The sequence below is a fragment of the Euprymna scolopes genome, chromosome 9, assembly GCF_053919585.1.
Source record: "Euprymna scolopes isolate OS-2025 chromosome 9, ASM5391958v1, whole genome shotgun sequence".
NCBI classification, from domain to species: Eukaryota; Metazoa; Mollusca; class Cephalopoda; order Sepiida; family Sepiolidae; genus Euprymna; species Euprymna scolopes.
The window spans coordinates 96,476,612-96,481,692 of record NC_136490.1 but is presented as its reverse complement, the minus strand read 5'-3'; the positions used below and the strand labels follow the sequence as shown (position 1 = coordinate 96,481,692).

At 38.8% G+C, this 5,081-nt stretch overlaps 2 protein-coding genes across 2 annotated transcripts in view; both read left to right on the top strand.

Moving 5' to 3' along the window:
* Positions 1–5,081, top strand: part of LOC145284632 (dynein beta chain, ciliary-like) — a 309,431-nt gene that overhangs the window by 250,302 nt on the left and 54,048 nt on the right. The window lies entirely within an intron of this gene.
* Positions 1–5,081, top strand: part of LOC145284990 (uncharacterized) — a 16,304-nt gene that overhangs the window by 632 nt on the left and 10,591 nt on the right. The window lies entirely within an intron of this gene.

Here is a 5,081-nt window from a genome sequence, read left to right as displayed (position 1 = left end):
TAAACCTATCAGAGAGAAAGGATTACATAATTGAGAGGACATTTACAACAATTCCGTAGCTGGCAATCTTGTGAATTAGATCTTTAGGCCATACTCTAGCAAAAGCCTTTGATATGTCAAGGGCTATTGCTCTAGAAATGAAGCCCCTGTCAAAAGATTCACTAATCTTGATTGATATTATAGTTAGCATATCAGCAGTAGATCTAGCAGAACGAAAACCATATTGAATGTCACTGAGTAGGTTATTTTTGCTGAGATGGTTTACCCCTTTTCTATTTTATCATAGATTTTAGCAACTTACTCATGACACACAGAGGACTGATTGGTCTGTACTGAGGCAGATAACCGGTCTCCAGAATTTTTAAATATGGGACTGACTGATGAATTTTCCAAGGTGTTGGGAAGCATTTCTCCTTAAGGCGACTGCATATTGTATACTGCTATATTTTGTCGAACTACATATAACAACTACTGCAGTGCAGAAAAAGGAAGAATTTTACAGGCATTATTACACACAAAACAGAGAAGGACTGTATAATCACAGCGATAATACCCACATGTCACATAAAATTGAACTACAACTGTATGTTAACAAAACACAGCTGTCTATGCTGGCAAATTTTGGAATCAAAGAATTCTCAATAGTAGTGCTAAGTAATATTTGGTTTGCACAGGGAGAATATCCGGCTTGTATTATTTGGATTATTCAGACTACTGTTGCTATCTTGAATATTATTCTCACAAGGTTTTAGCTGATAAAATATCTGATTTTCTTCAAGTGTATCAAGTAAAATTCAGGAATCTTTCTGCAGATATTGGGAATCTGCAGAGAATTTCAAATGAAACCTTTATTTTATCCACAAATGTAGCATACTTTCATTCTATCAGCTATATACGACCTACACTGCGGACTGAACCTTCAACCTCCAGAAGAGTATTACTTAGTTGTGAATTTTACTTAGAACTTACTTAATCCACAAGGAACCGTGGTGTAACGTGCTGAAAGTGACCCTGTTCTTTATAAATATTTTCACAATTATGATTTGTTATATATAGTTACATTTTGCAGGTGAGCCACCAAAGCCTCGTTTTGATAATCCAACTGGGATTATTTTCATTTCATAAAAATGGTGACAAGCAACATATGCAGCCTGAAGTAATTTTTCTATGCAGAGGAATCCGCCTTATGTCTGCAGCCTCACATTAAACAGTTCAAAAGAGGCTTATATACTGTAAACAAATAAAAAATCTTCAGAAAAAAATATGCAGGATAATTGACATGTCGGCAAAGGAGAGTGAAACAAGGTTAGTGATATAAGATCTTTGTACAGTCCACCCAAGCTAGTCTATAGCACCAATATCCTATGTCACCAGCCATTTTACACTCTACTGCTGCAAGTGTCATTTACCTAAGTTCAACTGGATGTCATTTATGCCGATGTAATATTGCACTATGCAAGAAGATGGTATCAACAGATATAAATGGATAGTTTTTATCATTCTCTCAGGTTTCTTTGCTTGTCGTCTGGACATGGTTAACTAGGCTAGACACCTTCAACAATTGTGAGAACTTATTTTGTTGAATGCTCTACATATGGCATAATCGCATTGATACACTGTTTCTCGCCAGATCACCCAAGTTAAGCAACGATGAACCCGGTTATTACCTCATGGGTGATCATTTCGGAATGCTAGGCGCTGTATGTACTGCGCCATGATGTAGAAATTTCTAGAGATGTACCCTTTTAAGGCATGCATCTAGGAGAAGATATATAAACCTGAGGTCCACTGTCTGTTCTGTCTTGTGGCAGCCATTGCACCAACTGAGAGTAGCAGTTGTACCAGAAAGTGTACTTTATCCTGCATAAAGCCTTCACCAATGTAAACAAATCATCTGTGTGGATTTCTGAACAATTTAGTTGTTGTGACGGAGCTCATACATCAAAATCGACGGGTGTATCACACTCTCTTGTATTTATATCAGGAATTTTTTTATAATGCTGATCTAAAATGGTTAGCCTCTCAGTATTTTAATTAATTGGAATTCATTATTATGGAAGGCAGTAATTGTTGAGGATACAGTTAGGAGATTCAGAGTTCCTATCCTATCGCAATAACCACCTGACGAAGCCATAGGAATAGTTGGATTGAAACGTTGTGAAACAACCACTTAATTTTGCCATAATTGATATATTCACTATTCTATAGCTAGAATAACATATATTGATCCAACGGGACACGGGTAGTTTAGTATAATTATAAAACTGTGGACTTTGTTTGCTTTCTTGTTTGCTTGCATTTTGTCTTCAACGATCGGGCGATTCCATCTTTTACAAAAGGGATGACAGGTGAATTTATATATATATATATATATATATATATATATATATATATATATATATACATATATATATATATAGTGGATTCTTTCATCGAAGACGATGAATGAGGGTTCAGTATGCAATCTTCAGCAGCTCCCAAGATCTGTGACACCACATGCGTAATTGCAATCCTGTAGACGTCCGGCACACTCCTCCGCAGATGGTGAACTTTCATATGCTCGTAGGTCAAAGATGCCTTCTCGAATGAACAGATAACCCTGCTTTGCTGCATGCTCTGAAACCACAATGGCATACATATTCATTTTTAGGTGGATGTTTCTTGTGTTTTGCCTTCATATTTGCACGAAGGGTATCCCTATGACAAAGGCGGTTATGTTCAAATTCTTTGGTCCCCAGGAAACACGTCTTCCTCCATTTTCTGCGATCCTCTGCTGCACTCTCCCAGGAACTCAGAGAAATTCCACAACGTTTCAGGTTGTCTTTAAGTTTATCTTTGTAACGAAGCAGGGGACGCCCTATTGGACGGACAGAATTTGTCAGTTGCCCATAAAAAAGTTTCTTAGGAACTCTTGAGTCATCTATTCTTACAAGATGACCCGACCACCGCATTTGTATCCTGATCAAAAATGATTCAATACCAGTGATTTCACATCTCTCCAGTAATTCACTATTCGGAACACAATCCTGCCATCCAATATTGCAGATAAAACGCAGACATCTCATATGGAAGGAGTTAAGCTGATTTATATACAAGGTCCACGTTTCGGCACCATACAGAAGAGTAGGCAGAACAACAGATTTGTAGACTGCCACCTTTACTTTTAGAGACACATCGTGTCTGTTCCAGAGTCTGTGTCGCAACCTCCCAAATGCCTCACTAGCTTTATTAATTCTACATTGGATGTCTTTTTCAAATTTAGCATCATCAGACACAATAGAGCTGAGGATGTAAAAGAAGATACTGTTTTCAAAGCTTTACCATCAACATATACCACTGGTTGTGAAGAGGACGTAGTGTTTGGTTTTGGCTGGTGAATAAGTTCAGTCTTTTTTACGCTAATTGTAAGACCGAAGGCCTTACATACACCAGAAAAGCTGTTGAGGATATTATGCATGTCATCAAGACTATGGGTGACAAGAGCACAGTCATCAGCATAAAGGAGGTCAAGAACAGTCTGCACAGAAGTCTTGGTTTTGGCCTTGAACCGTTGCTGGTTAAATAATCCTCCACTTGATTGATACTCAACACCTATGCCTCCTGAGGTGTTCCTGAAAGCTGTCTCAAGCATCACCGAAAAGAAAAGAGCAAATAGGATCGGATCAAGGACACATCCTTGCTTAGTTCCATTTGACACTTCAAATGGTTCACTTTGTTCACAGCCAGATCGTACTATCGCCACCATTCCCCAGTGAAAGGAGACAATCACATTCAACATCTTGTCCGGAATACCAAGCCTCCTCAAAACAGTCCACAGGGCATCCCTACAGACGGTATCAAATGCCTTTGTGAGGTCAACGAATGTGACAAACAAGTCCTTATTCTGCTCCCTCGCTTTCTCCTGTAGTTGCCGAAGGCTGAAGATCATGTCCACAGTACCTCTTCCTGCCCTAAAACCACACTGGATTTCTGGGAGCACAGTTTTACAGATTGAACCATTGAGTCTGTTTAGCATTACACGAGCTAGAATCTTACCAGCAACAGACAAAAGAGAAATTCCTCTATGGTTATCACACTCACACTTATTTCCTTTGTGCTTAAACAGGTGAATAATTGATGCGTCTTTGAACTGTTGTAGCACGGTACCAAGTTCCCATATTAATGAAAACAGGGCACTTAGTTTCCTGATTAACAGTTGGCTTCCACATTTGTATATTTCTGCAGGTATGCCGTCATCACCTGGAGCCTTACCATTTGAAAGTTGCTTCACAGCCCATTCAATCTCCGACATGGATGGAGTACTAGCAAGCGCCTCGATGGTTGGCCTCTGAGGAATACCGTCAATCGCTCCTCGATCCACTGTCGATTCTTTGTTTAAAACATCTGTAAAGTGTTCAGCCCAGCGCTTAGTAATTTCTTTCTTATCAGTGAGGAGAATGCCATCCGACGAAAATATTGGAGATGTCCCCCTTAAAATGGGACCAAACACCCCCTTGAGGTTTTGGTAGAATGATTTAAAATCGCACCTATCTGCCGCATATTGTAAGGCCTCAGCTTTCTGCTTCCACCAGTTTTGTTTCATTTTCCGGAGCCGAGATTGTGCCAACCTTTTTGCCATTCTGAAAGCCTTGTGTTTCACTGAAGAATTTTTGTCAGTAATCCATACTTGATGGGTTTTATGCATGTTATTGAGCAGTGGGACTATAGTTGGATCATTTTCATCAAATCAATCTTGGTTTTTCCTTCGAACATATCCTAATGACTCTAGCAGAGTCATACACTGCAGTTTTAAACTCTCTCCAAGATGCCTCAATATCATTCCCACATACAACGGAGGACAGCTTTTCATCAGTAGCCTTTTGAAATGAGTGCATTATCTCCTTAACTTTCAACTTGCCTACATCAATTCACTTGATGAAAGAGTAACGTTGGTTTCGAACAGAGCGCTTGGTTTTCATCCTGACTGTGGAGCAGATCAATTTATGGTCTGACCAACATTCCCCGATGCTGTAAGAACGTGTAAGATTATATATATATATATATATATATATATATATATATATATATATATATATATATAT